Source organism: Procambarus clarkii, chromosome 49 (genome assembly GCF_040958095.1).
Source record: "Procambarus clarkii isolate CNS0578487 chromosome 49, FALCON_Pclarkii_2.0, whole genome shotgun sequence".
NCBI classification, from domain to species: Eukaryota; Metazoa; Arthropoda; class Malacostraca; order Decapoda; family Cambaridae; genus Procambarus; species Procambarus clarkii.
In genome coordinates this window covers 1,476,553-1,494,264 of record NC_091198.1, presented here as the reverse complement: position 1 = coordinate 1,494,264, position 17,712 = coordinate 1,476,553, and the positions used below count along the sequence as shown (strand labels likewise).

The following is a 17,712-nucleotide window of genomic DNA, read 5'->3' as shown; positions in this document are numbered from 1 at the left end:
ATATTATATATATATATATATATATATATATATATATATATATATATATATATATATATATACACATACATGGGTGAGGTGATATGGTACCAAAGTTTTTGGTGAGGTGATTGACATTTACACAAGATAAAACACGAACCAATGGGAATAAAAACATAAGAATGGAAGTAACTGCAGAAGGCCTATTGGCCCATAACACAAGCACTTCCTCTTGATGCTTCTATATTGGTTCGGAGTCTTGAAGCTATAATATATATATATATATATATATATATATATATATATATATATATATATATATATATATATATATATATATATATATATATATATATATGCACACAAAACTAAATAGTCTTGTTAGACAAATTGCCCCTATTAGAGGCAAGTTGACTAACAAGCCGAATGACTGCAATTGTTTTGAATTTGAGTTAAATCTAACATAGAAATGTAATCAAACCTAACCTAACCTATGCTAACCCAAGCTAAGCTAACCTAACCTAACCTAAGCTAACCCAAGCTAAGCTAAGCTAACCTAACCTAACCTAACCTAACCTAAGCTAAGCTAACTAACCTAACCTAACCTAACCTAACCTAACCTAACCCAGCAATTCATGATCTTAATATAATACTGTTAATTGGATAAACCAATTTGGAAAGAAATGTTCGAAAATAACAAAATTAACTGTGCTTGTTAGGAAAATTGGGCCTTGCATACTTGTCCCAATAGTGTGGTTCTCGCTTTTAGGTACGACATAAACGTATACCTAAGTTGAGAGAGAAAAAGATTCGCACTCAAACATGCATATCGATTGCCAGTCCTGAATTCTGGGTAGATATTCGTGTCCTCCCTTTTCATTTACCATCATTTGGATACTATCAAAACAGCTCTGAGAAGGATAAAATGAATAAAACGGGTAGCTCACTCATGTAAAAAGGAAGAGTTGGGAAAGATCTCTCTCTCTCTCTCTCTCCCCCTCACCCCCCCCCCCCCACCAATGATCCTGCTCTGCTAGTATATAACGTAACAAACCTTCCCCCCCCCCCTCCCTCCCCAATCAGAGTCCCTTTAAGCATGCGAGGATAAAAAATAGATTTCATAAGACCCAATGTGCTAGCTGATATCAAAACAATTTATGTTATCGTCTATTAAGCCCTTCAGTAAAAAAGTATAGGGACCTAATTAGGTCCCGTTTTGAGGTGGTGGTGGGTGGAATCGATGGATTAGCCAAGCTCTTATCCGCCGAATCCGTAGAGGGTACGACCCTGGCGCTTCAGAGCGTACACCACGTCCATGGCAGTGACGGTCTTCCTCTTGGCGTGTTCCGTGTAGGTTACAGCATCACGGATGACGTTCTCGAGGAACACCTTCAGGACGCCACGGGTCTCTTCGTAGATGAGACCCGAAATACGCTTCACGCCGCCACGACGAGCTAAGCGACGAATAGCGGGCTTGGTGATGCCCTGGATGTTGTCACGTAGCACCTTACGATGACGCTTGGCGCCACCCTTTCCGAGTCCCTTGCCTCCCTTGCCGCGTCCAGTCATGGTGTTGAAGTTGTGTGAATCGAATTGACGAATGCCCGCACGATTTCCCGACTATATCCCATCAAGCGGACGTACTAGTAGCATTGCAACTCCTGCCTGCCCTTACTTTACGCTTGTGGTCGAGTAGACACGGCTTTCTCACAACGCTTTCAAAACTGCAGTTGCCTACTCGTCTGTTTCACGTCCCTGTGAAATGACTTTTGCACAAATCCAAAAAATAGAGCAAAATCAGCGATAATAGTGATTGAGGTGAGCCGCCTGTTGGCTGCAGCCAGAGGAAGGAGGGGAGGGGCAACGGGGTGACGTAGGCGAGTCGAGCAGCCAATGGCGCTCGAGCAAGCGCCTCGAGACGGCGTATATAAGCAAAAATTTTTCGGCGCCGGCCATCACAAACCACAGTTGTTCACCATGGCTCGCACCAAGCAGACTGCTCGCAAGTCCACGGGAGGCAAGGCTCCTCGTAAGCAGCTGGCCACCAAGGCAGCACGCAAGTCTGCTCCTGCCACAGGGGGTGTGAAGAAGCCTCACCGTTACAGGCCCGGAACGGTCGCCCTGCGTGAGATCCGTCGTTACCAGAAGAGCACCGAGTTGCTCATCAGGAAACTTCCCTTCCAGCGTCTGGTGCGCGAGATTGCCCAGGACTTCAAGACCGATCTTCGCTTCCAGTCGTCTGCCGTCATGGCTTTACAGGAGGCATCCGAGGCTTACCTGGTCGGTCTCTTCGAGGACACTAACCTCTGTGCCATCCACGCCAAGCGTGTCACCATCATGCCAAAGGACATTCAGCTTGCTCGCCGTATCCGTGGAGAGCGTGCATAAGCTAAATCGACCACCCTAGTATACACCAAACTCGGCCCTTCTCAGGGCCAAAATATCCTTCTAAGGAGATTTCAGACATTCCTAGCATAATTTAGGTGTCATACATACATGTGATATCAATAAATCAAGTCATTTGTAGTACAACCTGTTCTCTTACAAACAAAACGCCGTCGCTTTTCACTCTTATGCACTGTCAAGGATCACCCCCCCCCCCAAAATAAAAATTGTCATACTGTACTAGAAATAAAAGCAGCTTGTATAAGTGACATATACTGTCCAGTCCTGTTTTATTCTGTTTTCGGTCCTCTGGCTTAATCTGTTAAGTTAGGAGATGACATTTTAAATTAACCGTTTTCTTGACATTTTCAAACCTAAGAGGGTGGCCTGCATAGTAATCCTAATGTGGAACATAACAATGAATCTCTAATCTCTAGAAAAAAGATACCGAGTGCTTATATGTGTTGAGAGAGAGAGAGAGAGAGAGAGAGAGAGAGAGAGAGAGAGAGAGAGAGAGAGAGAGAGAGAGAGAGAGAGAGAGAGAGAGAGAGAGAGAGAGAGACACACAGACAGACAGACAAGACAGACAAGACAGACAGACAGACAGACAGACAGACAGACAGACAGACAGACAGCAGCAGGCAGGCAGCAGACAGACAGACAGACAGACAGACAGACAGACAGACAGACACTGAGAGAGAGAAACACACACAGACAGTTTCATAAATATTCTCATTTTATAGCTATTTGCTTTCAGTGACAGAGGTTTTTGTTATAATAGTATTGGTGTCTAACACTCACAATCTCTTTAGAAATTAAAGTGTGGCTCCAATGGAGCCGAGTTTGTTGGTTTGAGGCCAAGCCACCACCACAGGGCAGTAAGTAAGCCGTTTACTTGGAGGAGGTGTACTTGGTGACGGCCTTAGTGCCCTCAGAGACGGCGTGCTTGGCCAGTTCTCCGGGCAACAGGAGCCTTACAGCCGTCTGGATCTCCCGACTGGTAATGGTGGAACGCTTGTTGTAGTGGGCCAGGCGAGAAGCCTCGGCGGCGATGCGCTCGAAGATGTCGTTCACGAACGAGTTCATGATCGACATGGCTTTGGAAGAGATACCAGTGTCGGGGTGGACCTGCTTCAGCACTTTGTAGATGTAGATGCTGTAGCTCTCCTTCCTCCTGCGCTTCTTTTTCTTATCGCCCTTGGCAATGGCCTTCTGGGCCTTTCCGGCCTTCTTGGCAGCCTTTCCAGATGCCTTGGGTGGCATGATGATGCTCGTGCTGGCTGGCGTTGCGATACAATAATGAACTTTTGCGCGAGGCGAGCTTTCCTTTTATATCCCGCTCGCGACTCAGCTCAGAGCGGGTCGCGTGGCGGAGCGCGCTGATTGGTCAGTGGCGGGCTCCCTTGATCCTGAGCGGGGTATATAACACGAAGCTCGATCTGCGGGGCGGCATAAAACCACCACAAACCCACAACAGCAGCAGCAATGTCAGGACGCGGCAAGGGAGGCAAAGTGAAGGGCAAGTCAAAGTCTCGCTCCAGCAGGGCCGGACTTCAGTTCCCCGTGGGCAGAATTCACCGTCTGCTGCGTAAGGGCAACTACGCCGAACGCGTCGGTGCTGGCGCTCCTGTCTACCTGGCAGCCGTCATGGAATACCTCGCTGCCGAAGTTCTGGAGCTCGCCGGTAACGCCGCACGTGACAACAAGAAGACCCGTATCATCCCACGTCACTTGCAGTTGGCCATCCGCAACGACGAAGAACTCAACAAACTTCTGTCTGGCGTAACCATTGCACAGGGAGGTGTTCTTCCAAACATTCAGGCAGTTCTTTTGCCAAAGAAGACAGAGAAGAAGTAAGCACTTCTGCCACCCACCACGACAAATACCATAACCAGGCTCCATCCGGAGCCACACACACTTTAATAGAGAGATTCAAGTAGACAATCAACTTTCAAACATTAATAATAACATTTATATTGATTTCATTTGGAATGTGTACATAACAAACAAACAAACAAAACAAAATTATAGGGGATATTCAGCATCACTTGGAATATTAACCAATCATATAAATCCAATATATATTTTATATTTTACTTTAAGCGAGGAATTCATATTCTATCAATTTTTAATCATACAAATGAACAAAAGCAATTCTTCACTAGACGTAACGAATGAATAAATGATCAAGGTTTTAATGTGTTTCATGAATAATATATATATATATATATATATATATATATATATATATATATATATATATATATATATATATATATATATATATATATATATATATATATAATATAATATATATATATTATAATACTTGTGAACCAGAATATGTTTGAGCAGCAGCGATCGTGCCATTGGCCGAAGTGCAACAATTCAAATAATTTAAAGGGCCTGCTCGGGTATATAAGAGAGGCTGGGAGACTGGGGCCGGTGGTGGGTGATGGGTGATGAGTGATGGTGTGGTGTGGTGTGGTGTTGTTAAGAGTTGATTTACGGCCAGCCAGCCAGCTGCAGCCAAGGCAGGGCAGGGCAAGGCAAGGCAAGGCAAGGCAAGGCAAGGCAATAACAGGACAGGACAGCCAAGGCAAGGCAAGGCAAGGCAAGGCAAGGCAAGGCAAGCAGGCGGGCGGGCGGGCGGGCGGGCGGGCGGGCAGCAGCCAGCCAGCCAGCCAGCAGCCAGCCAGCCAGCCAGCCAGCCAGCCAGCAGCAGGCAGGCAGGCAGGCAGGCAGGCAGGCAGGCAGGCAGGCAGCCAGGCAGCCAGCCAGTCAGCCAACCAGCCAGCCAGCCAGCCAGCCAGCCAGGCAGGCAGGCAGCCAGCCAGCCAGCCACTCCCACTTTGTATTTATATGCATTCAATTTATATTCAAACATTATATATGTTAAGGGCCTAGTTTTAGTGTTTATTTTAAAAATGACAAACATCGAGTCGTTTTACCAGTCCTTTAGCGTTAACGGTGATGCATTTTAAAACTGAACAGAAATCACCTTTTCTGGATATATCAAATATCGAATCCGCTTAATGTGCCTACAATTCAATCATTCAAAAAATACATAATTTACATCATGCCTTTTCATAGAACAGACAATAAGATTTGAGACAATAAGAACTTTAGTTTTATAACTAAAGTTGCACAATTATACCAACTCTATGGTGGCTGGGTGGTAAGGTGTGTGGCTGGTGTTTTGGAAGTCGCGAGTTCAAACGACCCAATGGGAGTACTTTTTTTTTTTTTTTATGCCATACAATCTTCCTAGTACTATTATGTAGGTGTGTGTGTGTGTGTTTTTATTCATTCTTTGGTTTTATAGATGACATACATATTGACTCCTTTTACCGGTCCTTAATTAGGCTCTGGGGAAGCAATGGTGGTGGTGGTGGTGGTGGTGCATTTAAAACTAAACCAAAAATCACCAGTTCTGGACGCGTCAAATATCATATCCGCTTAATGTGTCTACAACCTAATTACTTAAAACTACACTATTTAATTCATTCATATCACGTGCATATTGGTCATTATGCTCATACAACCGACATAACAATTTATTTTCATTATTAGAATCATACATTTCATCAAGTAATACAGATACAAAGAGATTTTCTTTCTGAGAAGACCGTTAGTATTGGCTGGCTGGCAGGCAGGCAGGCAGGCATTTGAGGGTTATTATTTCGCCTGTTGATTGGGGGGAGGGTTGATGTGTTAGGGGGTTTTCGGTTAGGTGTGGTGGTGGTGATTGGTGGTGATTGGTGGTGGTGGTGATTGGTGGTGATTGGTGGTGAGTAGTGGTGGTGGTGGTGGTGGTGGTGGTAGTAGGTGGGAGGGGGGGGGGGGGAAGGGGAATGATGGTCTGTGGATTCCTTCTCCGTACCCCTTACATATAAGCAAAAACATGCCTTCCTGTGGGTATAGAAACATTAACACAAATTATATCAGTAACTGATATTGTAGCCTTTTAAACAGAAAAGATTTGTACATACAAATACTTTTAAATTATCATTTATTTGTGGAAATGGCATTTACGTCATTAAATTGATACCTCAGCATCAAGTGTCCTGCAGTGGTCCAGTGGTAAAGTGTATATAAGTGATGCGTATTCTTGGAGTTGCGAGTTCAAACCCGGATTAAGCTATATATATATATATATATATATATATATATATATATATATATATATATATATATATATATATATATATATATATATACAACATGTTTTGTTTTGGTTGTTTGTTTTTGTATAAAGCCTCACACACTATATTAAGCGAGTTTGTTTTAAACATGACATACATATTAATTCATTTTACCAGGCCTTATTCCACACAACTCCGTGAATTTCCCGTGGAGCCAGCCAGCCAGCCAGCCAGCCATTCAAACAAAAACAAACGAAACAAAACAAAACAAAACAAAAAACATTATTGCCAACAGCATTTGGTGTTCCCAGGCGGTCACCCATCCAAGTACTAACCAAACCCAACGTTGCTTAACTTCGCTGATCGGACGAGAAGCGGTGTTCTCAACGTGGTATGGCCGTTGGCATGAGACTGCCTACACATTGTGGCTAATAACCAACTCTTTTTAGTCATCACGGCAGGATACGGACCTTCTTGTGGTGTCTTAATGGTAATTGTATCCTAACATATTTTTGTCTCCTTGGCATGGATATTTAACATCGTTTATTCAGTCTTGGGTTTATGTTCTTTCGCCATTTACAGACATTTTACATCTACCTACTTCCTCAGCCTACCCTGCCAATTTCTAATGAATTTGTGGATTTTCTTTTGTAATACATACATGTGTGTGCTCATCTGCTCTTCAGTTTTTATGATATTTGTCTCATCTGTCCTGCTTTATGATACTTTTACAAAGAACATGAACAAATGCTTCTATTTTAGAGAAGATATGGGATCCAGGTTTCGGAGCCGTAAAACCAACCGTCGTGATTGGTGGACGAGTTGCCAGGTTGCAGCTTCTGTACCGTGCCGGCACATAAATAGGTTCGGCTCAAGCGGCGGCAGCATCATTCCCCCGTGACTGTCTGAGCGTCTCTCATCACCTTGGTTATCTCATCATCATCATGGTAGAAGCAAAGCCTACCAAGAAGGCTGCGGCTGCTGCTGCTGTGGTGGCCACCACCAGGAAACCTCGCGTCCAGGTTGCTCACCCGAAAACTAGTCAAATGGTTCTAGCCGCGGTCGCAGCACTCAAAGACCGTAAGGGCTCGTCTCTACAAGCAATCAAGAAGTACGTTGTTGCCAACAACAAAGTCGAGGCTGCCAAGATCGCCATTTACATCCGAAGATTTCTCAAGAAAGCAGTGGCTGACGGCATTCTTGTTCAGACCAAGGGAAGTGGAGCTAGTGGATCATTCAAGCTGGCCGTAGCAGAGAAGAGGGCCGTTCTAACTCCCAAGAAAGCCACCACAACCAAGAAACCATCTACAGCAGCAAAGAAGGCCGTGGTAACTCCCAAGAAAGCCGCCACAAGCAACAAACCACCTACAGCCTTGAAAAAGAAGCAGCAGCAGCAGCAGCTTGTTGTTGGGAACAAAAAGCCCAAAATAAAGAGAGCTTCAAAATCTCCCAAACCACCCAAGGCAAAGAAAGCTGTCAAGAAAACAACAAAGGCAAAATAAACGACGACATGCAAGCAGCATGAATACACATGACAATAAACATCCAGGCCTCCCCCCTCAGTGGAGGGGCCTCATATGATTCCAAAAAGAGTTTAGTTTTGTAGACAAATAAATCATTACTTTTGGGGTAGATTTACTCTGTATATTATATATATATATATATATATATATATATATATATATATATATATATATATAATATATAATATATATATATATATATATATATATACACACATACATGGGTGAGGTGATATGGTACCAAAGTTTTTGGTGAGGTGATTGACATTTACACAAGATAAAACACGAACCAATGGGAATAAAAACATAAGAATGGAAGTAACTGCAGAAGGCCTATTGGCCCATAACACAAGCACTTCCTCTTGATGCTTCTATATTGGTTCGGAGTCTTGAAGCTATAATATATATATATATATATATATATATATATATATATATATATATATATATATATATATATATATATATATATATATATATATATATATATATGCACACAAAACTAAATAGTCTTGTTAGACAAATTGCCCCTATTAGAGGCAAGTTGACTAACAAGCCGAATGACTGCAATTGTTTTGAATTTGAGTTAAATCTAACATAGAAATGTAATCAAACCTAACCTAACCTATGCTAACCCAAGCTAAGCTAACCTAACCTAACCTAAGCTAACCCAAGCTAAGCTAAGCTAACCTAACCTAACCTAACCTAACCTAAGCTAAGCTAACCTAACCTAACCTAACCTAACCTAACCTAACCCAGCAATTCATGATCTTAATATAATACTGTTAATTGGATAAACCAATTTGGAAAGAAATGTTCGAAAATAACAAAATTAACTGTGCTTGTTAGGAAAATTGGGCCTTGCATACTTGTCCCAATAGTGTGGTTCTCGCTTTTAGGTACGACATAAACGTATACCTAAGTTGAGAGAGAAAAAGATTCGCACTCAAACATGCATATCGATTGCCAGTCCTGAATTCTGGGTAGATATTCGTGTCCTCCCTTTTCATTTACCATCATTTGGATACTATCAAAACAGCTCTGAGAAGGATAAAATGAATAAAACGGGTAGCTCACTCATGTAAAAAGGAAGAGTTGGGAAAGATCTCTCTCTCTCTCTCTCTCCCCCTCACCCCCCCCCCCCACCAATGATCCTGCTCTGCTAGTATATAACGTAACAAACCTTCCCCCCCCCCCTCCCTCCCCAATCAGAGTCCCTTTAAGCATGCGAGGATAAAAAATAGATTTCATAAGACCCAATGTGCTAGCTGATATCAAAACAATTTATGTTATCGTCTATTAAGCCCTTCAGTAAAAAAGTATAGGGACCTAATTAGGTCCCGTTTTGAGGTGGTGGTGGGTGGAATCGATGGATTAGCCAAGCTCTTATCCGCCGAATCCGTAGAGGGTACGACCCTGGCGCTTCAGAGCGTACACCACGTCCATGGCAGTGACGGTCTTCCTCTTGGCGTGTTCCGTGTAGGTTACAGCATCACGGATGACGTTCTCGAGGAACACCTTCAGGACGCCACGGGTCTCTTCGTAGATGAGACCCGAAATACGCTTCACGCCGCCACGACGAGCTAAGCGACGAATAGCGGGCTTGGTGATGCCCTGGATGTTGTCACGTAGCACCTTACGATGACGCTTGGCGCCACCCTTTCCGAGTCCCTTGCCTCCCTTGCCGCGTCCAGTCATGGTGTTGAATGTGAATCGTGTGAATCGAATTAAATATAGGACAAGATACCCTTCGGGTGAGCTTTGAAGTGGGTATAGGTGAAGAATAGTGGGTGAGAGGAAGCGTCGGAGTTGTAGAGATAGAGCCAGGGCTAGACCCAGCTGCGCGGCTGAATATGAGGCTACTTGAACACCTGGTCGGCTTAGGCTTGGCTGGCAGTGTCCCGAGGGAGGGGCGGCGGTGTGAGGTCTTCTTTCCTCATGACGTGTGGAGTCTTCTTTCTTCTTAGGATTTGAAGTCTTCTTTCTTCTTTGAAGCTGGAGTCTTCCGTCTTGCACGTTGGTCTGCTCCGAAGCTTGCAGGGGTTCCACCACCTCAAAACGAGCAAAATTAGGTCCCTATACCCCTAAAGAGGGGGGGGGGGTGAAGGCGGCTACCTTCGGGCGAGTCTGGTGTTGAAGCTAGGCTTGTTATTCTTCCTTGTTCTCTTGCGTGGAGTTTGGTCTGTTGGCGTGCTTGGTGAAGGTGTGGGTCTTGTCACTACTTTATATTCATTCAGTTCTTCTCTTGCTGCTCGCCATACGCTGTTGTACATCAGGGCTTTCATGTCAGTTACTACCCTGGTAACAGTTTCCTCGCCGTTTCTGTGTTTTTTCGTTATTGTTCGTGCTTCCACGTCCAGGATTGACAATGGTTCTTCTGTGTCCTTGGGGTCGTGAATCAGGAATCTGCGTGGGGATCGCAGACCATCTAGGCTTACTGGGGAGACCGATTCATTGTCGAATTCTGACAATTCGCAGCCGTCCCCGTCCTCGTGTTCATATACTGGGTCCCGCAGTGGTACGTGGAATTCTTGCATTCTCGGGTCGGTGTTTTCTTCGACAAAACTCATGACAGTAGTGTATGGGTTGAACATTTTCGGGGCTGCTATGCTGGTAGTCACTTTGGGTTCAGGTGCGATGACAGTTGCTGGTTCAGCAGATGTTGAGATCGGTTGAGAAGCCGTCGGGGTGCTGTCGTTTGCCGTAGTCGGGTTTGCAGGAGTGGCTGGTGTAGGGTTGGCCTCTGTTGTAGTAGAGCGGGAGGTGAACATGGCCTCTGGTATCACAAACGATGGTAGGTTTTCTCCTTGTATAGTTCCTTCAGTAATTCATAACGTAGTCTGAGATCTTCGCCTGAGAGCGCCGTTGCGAAGTGTATCAGGGCTGCAACAGTGCTATCAGGGGTGGCTGCAGGCGGCGTGAGTGAGGACGGCTGGCTGGCTGGGTTGAGAGGTGTTGTCTGTGACCTTGAGTGGCTGGCGCGGGAGCTGCTGGTCCAGTAGTTGAGTTGTGCGCCGCTCGCGGCGCCACTTGTCGGGAGTGCTGGGAAGGCTTCTGCTTGAATGTTGAAAGATTTCATTCTTGGAGTAGGATTTCGAGGTCTGGTCGATCATTTTCGCTATTTCTTCCTGCCTGGTGGGGCAGTCTGAGAGACGGCTGTGTGTTCTCCGTTGCAAAGTAGACAGCGCTTGATGGTGGCTGTGCAGGTCCTGTGATGGTGTTCTCCAGTACAAATGCTGCATTTCTGCAGCCTGTTTGGGCACTTCTGGGCGTAGTGGGTGTATTGATAACACCGAAAACATTGACGAAGGCGGAAGTAACGCTGCCTGGTGATCTGGTGGGGTGTGCAGGCCACTCCACAGCATCTGAGTCCGTTGTCGGCCGCGAGAGTAGCCTCTGCTGGAGTCTTGAGGGTGACTTTGAGGGTTGGCCTCCCGCTTTCACCCTGCTGGATGAGGTGGGCCGAGATGGCTGTGAGAGACCGGTCAGAGCGTTTATGCTCTTCACGATCTCAGTGATGGGCTGTTCGGCGATGATGGCACTCACTCTGTGGATGAATACTGTTCTTACAGCCTGGAATGGAGGGGAGGCAGGAGTGTAGCCCCTTTGCCTCGAGTGCAGTGGTCGACGTTGTGGTGAAAAGGGCTTCTAGTGCAGCTGCACTACTGAAGAGAATTTGGGGTCCCTTAACGTCCATAACGACGTCGATGGGTGCTACCCCAGAGGTCGAGGTCAGTAGCTCCATGATCTCGGCCTTGTTAAAGTGGTGTCGGTTCCTCGGAACCGCACCTTCACCCTGAAAGCATGATGCTTGCAGGCACCACGCTAGAAATCAGGAGGGAAGCGCTCACGTTGCTGCTCAATATTTACCCACCCGGCAGTGCTAGGTGCAAGCTTCCTCTCCTGCTTGATGCGACGAATGCCCGCACGATTTCCCGACTATATCCCATCAGCGGACGTACTAATGCCCGCACGATTTCCCGACTATATCCCATCAAGCGGACGTACTAGTAGCATTGCAACTCCTGCCTGCCCTTACTTTACGCTTGTGGTCGAGTAGACACGGCTTTCTCACAACGCTTTCAAAACTGCAGTTGCCTACTCGTCTGTTTCACGTCCCTGTGAAATGACTTTTGCACAAATCCAAAAATAGAGCAAAATCAGCGATAATAGTGATTGAGGTGAGCCGCCTGTTGGCTGCAGCCAGAGAGGAAGGAGGGGGGGGCAACGGGGTGACGTAGGCGAGTCGAGCAGCCAATGGCGCTCGAGCAAGCGCCTCGAGACGGCGTATATAAGCAAAAATTTTTCGGCGCCGGCCATCACAAACCACAGTTGTTCACCATGGCTCGCACCAAGCAGACTGCTCGCAAGTCCACGGGAGGCAAGGCTCCTCGTAAGCAGCTGGCCACCAAGGCAGCACGCAAGTCTGCTCCTGCCACAGGGGGTGTGAAGAAGCCTCACCGTTACAGGCCCGGAACGGTCGCCCTGCGTGAGATCCGTCGTTACCAGAAGAGCACCGAGTTGCTCATCAGGAAACTTCCCTTCCAGCGTCTGGTGCGCGAGATTGCCCAGGACTTCAAGACCGATCTTCGCTTCCAGTCGTCTGCCGTCATGGCTTTACAGGAGGCATCCGAGGCTTACCTGGTCGGTCTCTTCGAGGACACTAACCTCTGTGCCATCCACGCCAAGCGTGTCACCATCATGCCAAAGGACATTCAGCTTGCTCGCCGTATCCGTGGAGAGCGTGCATAAGCTAAATCGACCACCCTAGTATACACCAAACTCGGCCCTTCTCAGGGCCAAAATATCCTTCTAAGGAGATTTCAGACATTCCTAGCATAATTTAGGTGTCATACATACATGTGATATCAATAATCAAGTCATTTGTAGTACAACCTGTTCTCTTACAAACAAAACGCCGTCGCTTTTCACTCTTATGCACTGTCAAGGATCACCCCCCCCCCCCCCAAAATAAAAATTGTCATACTGTACTAGAAATAAAAGCAGCTTGTATAAGTGACATATACTGTCCCAGTCCTGTTTTATTCTGTTTTCGGTCCTCTGGCTTAATCTGTTAAGTTAGGAGATGACATTTTAAATTAACCGTTTTCTTGACATTTTCAAACCTAAGAGGGTGGCCTGCATAGTAATCCTAATGTGGAACATAACAATGAATCTCTAATCTCTAGAAAAAAGATACCGAGTGCTTATATGTGTTGAGAGAGAGAGAGAGAGAGAGAGAGAGGAGAGAGAGAGAGAGAGAGAGAGAGAGAGAGAGAGAGAGAGAGAGAGAGAGAGAGAGAGACACACAGACAGACAGACAAGACAGACAAGACAGACAGACCAGACAGACAGACAGACAGACAGACAGACAGACAGACAGACAGACAGACAGACAGGCACAGACAGGACAGACAGACAGACAGACAGACAGACAGACACTGAGAGAGAGAAACACACACAGACAGTTTCATAAATATTCTCATTTTATAGCTATTTGCTTTCAGTGACAGAGGTTTTTGTTATAATAGTATTGGTGTCTAACACTCACAATCTCTTTAGAAATTAAAGTGTGGCTCCAATGGAGCCGAGTTTGTTGGTTTGAGGCCAAGCCACCACCACAGGGCAGTAAGTAAGCCGTTTACTTGGAGGAGGTGTACTTGGTGACGGCCTTAGTGCCCTCAGAGACGGCGTGCTTGGCCAGTTTCTCCGGGCAACAGGAGCCTTACAGCCGTCTGGATCTCCCGACTGGTAATGGTGGAACGCTTGTTGTAGTGGGCCAGGCGAGAAGCCTCGGCGGCGATGCGCTCGAAGATGTCGTTCACGAACGAGTTCATGATCGACATGGCTTTGGAAGAGATACCAGTGTCGGGGTGGACCTGCTTCAGCACTTTGTAGATGTAGATGCTGTAGCTCTCCTTCCTCCTGCGCTTCTTTTCTTATCGCCCTTGGCAATGGCCTTCTGGGCCTTTCCGGCCTTCTTGGCAGCCTTTCCAGATGCCTTGGGTGGCATGATGATGCTCGTGCTGGCTGGCGTTGCGATACAATAATGAACTTTTGCGCGAGGCGAGCTTTCCTTTTATATCCCGCTCGCGACTCAGCTCAGAGCGGGTCGCGTGGCGGAGCGCGCTGATTGGTCAGTGGCGGGCTCCCTTGATCCTGAGCGGGGTATATAACACGAAGCTCGATCTGCGGGGCGGCATAAAACCACCACAAACCCACAACAGCAGCAGCAATGTCAGACGCGGCAAGGGAGGCAAAGTGAAGGGCAAGTCAAAGTCTCGCTCCAGCAGGGCCGGACTTCAGTTCCCCGTGGGCAGAATTCACCGTCTGCTGCGTAAGGGCAACTACGCCGAACGCGTCGGTGCTGGCGCTCCTGTCTACCTGGCAGCCGTCATGGAATACCTCGCTGCCGAAGTTCTGGAGCTCGCCGGTAACGCCGCCACGTGACAACAAGAAGACCCGTATCAATCCCACGTCACTTGCAGTTGGCCATCCGCAACGACGAAGAACTCAACAAACTTCTGTCTGGCGTAACCATTGCACAGGGAGGTGTTCTTCCAAACATTCAGGCAGTTCTTTTGCCAAAGAAGACAGAGAAGAAGTAAGCACTTCTGCCACCCACCACGACAAATACCATAACCAGGCTCCATCCGGAGCCACACACACTTTAATAGAGAGATTCAAGTAGACAATCAACTTTCAAACATTAATAATAACATTTATATTGATTTCATTTGGAATGTGTACATAACAAACAAACAAACAAAACAAAATTATAGGGGATATTCAGCATCACTTGGAATATTAACCAATCATATAAATCCAATATATATTTTATATTTTACTTTAAGCGAGGAATTCATATTCTATCAATTTTTAATCATACAAATGAACAAAAGCAATTCTTCACTAGACGTAACGAATGAATAAATGATCAAGGTTTTAATGTGTTTCATGAATATATATATATATATATATATATATATATATATATATATATATATATATATATATATATATATATATATAATATATATATATATTATAATACTTGTGAACCAGAATATGTTTGAGCAGCAGCGATCGCTGCCATTGGCCGAAGTGCAACATTCAAATAATTTAAAGGGCCTGCTCGGGTATATAAGAGAGGCTGGGGAGACTGGGGCCGGTGGTGGGTGATGGGTGATGAGTGATGGTGTGGTGTGGTGTGGTGTTGTTAAGAGTTGATTTACGGCCAGCCAGCCAGCTGCAGCCAAGGCAGGGCAGGGCAAGGCAAGGCAAGGCAGGCAAGGCAAGGCAATAACAAGGAACAGGACAGCCAAGGCAAGGCAAGGCAAGGCAAGGCAAGGCAAGGCAAGCAGGCGGGCGGGCGGGCGGGCGGGCGGGCGGGCGGGCGGGCAGCCACCAGCCAGCCAGCCAGCCAGCCAGCCAGCCAGCCAGCCAGGCAGGCAGGCAGGCAGGCAGGCAGGCAGGCAGGCAGGCAGGCAGCCAGGCAGCCAGCCAGTCAGCCAACCAGCCAGCCAGCCAGCCAGCCAGCAGGCAGGCAGGCAGCCAGCCAGCCAGCCACTCCCACTTTGTATTTATATGCATTCAATTTATATTCAAACATTATATATGTTAAGGGCCTAGTTTTAGTGTTTATTTTAAAAATGACAAACATCGAGTCGTTTTACCAGTCCCTTTAGCGTTAACAGGTGATGCATTTTAAAACTGAACAGAATCACCTTTTCTGGATATATCAAATATCGAATCCGCTTAATGTGCCTACAATTCAATCATTCAAAAAATACATAATTTACATCATGCCTTTTCATAGAACAGACAATAAGATTTGAGACAATAGAACTTTAGTTTTATAACTAAAGTTGCACAATTATACCAACTCTATGGTGGCTGGGTGGTAAGGTGTGTGGCTGGTGTTTTGGAAGTCGCGAGTTCAAACGACCCAATGGGAGTACTTTTTTTTTTTGCCATACAATCTTCCTAGTACTATTATGTAGGTGTGTGTGTGTGTGTGTGTTTTATTCATTCTTTGGTTTTATAGATGACATACATATTGACTCCTTTTACCGGTCCTTAATTAGGCTCTGGGGAAGCAATGGTGGTGGTGGTGGTGGTGGTGCATTTAAAACTAAACCAAAAATCACCAGTTCTGGACGCGTCAAATATCATATCCGCTTAATGTGTCTACAACCTAATTACTTAAAACTACACTATTTAATTCATTCATATCACGTGCATATTGGTCATTATGCTCATACAACCGACATAAACAATTTATTTTCATTATTAGAATCATACATTTCATCAAGTAATACAGATACAAAGAGATTTTCTTCTGAGAAGACCGTTAGTATTGGCTGGCTGGCAGGCAGGCAGGCAGGCATTTGAGGGTTATTATTTCGCCTGTTGATTGGGGGAGGGTTGATGTGTTAGGGGTTTTCGGTTAGGTGTGGTGGTGGTGATTGGTGGTGATTGGTGGTGGTGGTGATTGGTGGTGATTGGTGGTGAGTAGTGGTGGTGGTGGTGGTGGTGGTGGTAGTAGGTGGGAGGGGGGGGGGGGGGGGAAGGGGAATGATGGTCTGTGGATTCCTTCTCCGTACCCCTTACATATAAGCAAAAACATGCCTTCCTGTGGGTATAGAAACATTAACACAAATTATATCAGTAACTGATATTGTAGCCTTTTAAACAGAAAAGATTTGTACATACAAATACTTTTAAATTATCATTTATTTGTGGAAATGGCATTTACGTCATTAAATTGATACCTCAGCATCAAGTGTGTCCTGCAGTGGTCCAGTGGTAAAGTGTATATAAGTGATGCGTATTCTTGGAGTTGCGAGTTCAAACCCGGACTTAAGCTATATATATATATATATATATATATATATATATATATATATATATATATATATATATATATATATATATATATATATATATATATATATATATATATATATACAACATGTTTTGTTTTGGTTGTTTGTTTTTGTATAAAGCCTCACACACTATATTAAGCGAGTTTGTTTTAAACATGACATACATATTAATTCATTTTACCAGGCCTTATTCCACACAACTCCGTGAATTTCCCGTGGAGCCAGCAGCCAGCCATTCAAACAAAAACAAACGAAACAAAACAAAACAAAACAAAAAACATTATTGCCAACAGCATTTGGTGTTCCCAGGCGGTCACCCATCCAAGTACTAACCAAACCCAACGTTGCTTAACTTCGCTGATCGGACGAGAAGCGGTGTTCTCAACGTGTATGGCCGTTGGCATGAGACTGCCTACACATTGTGGCTAATAACCAACTCTTTTTAGTCATCACGGCAGGATACGGACCTTCTTGTGGTGTCTTAATGGTAATTGTATCCTAACATATTTTTGTCTCCTTGGCATGGATATTTAACATCGTTTATTCAGTCTTGGGTTTATGTTCTTTCGCCATTTACAGACATTTTACATCTACCTACTTCCTCAGCCTACCCTGCCAATTTCTAATGAATTTGTGGATTTTCTTTTGTAATACATACATGTGTGTGCTCATCTGCTCTTCAGTTTTTATGATATTTGTCTCATCTGTCCTGCTTTATGATACTTTTACAAAGAACATGAACAAATGCTTCTATTTTAGAGAAGATATGGGATCCAGGTTTCGGAGCCGTAA

At 45.2% G+C, this 17,712-nt stretch overlaps 2 non-coding genes across 2 annotated transcripts; both read right to left on the bottom strand.

Moving 5' to 3' along the window:
• Positions 1–6,795: 6,795 nt before the first annotated feature.
• LOC138351484 (5S ribosomal RNA) lies at positions 6,796–6,914 on the bottom strand. Its single transcript, XR_011222459.1, has one exon. It is a non-coding gene; the product is annotated as a 5S ribosomal RNA (ribosomal RNA).
• A 10,290-nt stretch (positions 6,915–17,204) lies between these two features.
• Positions 17,205–17,322, bottom strand: LOC138351494 (5S ribosomal RNA). The gene has a single exon (XR_011222469.1). It is a non-coding gene; the product is annotated as a 5S ribosomal RNA (ribosomal RNA).
• Between the last annotated feature and the right edge of the window lie 390 nt (positions 17,323–17,712).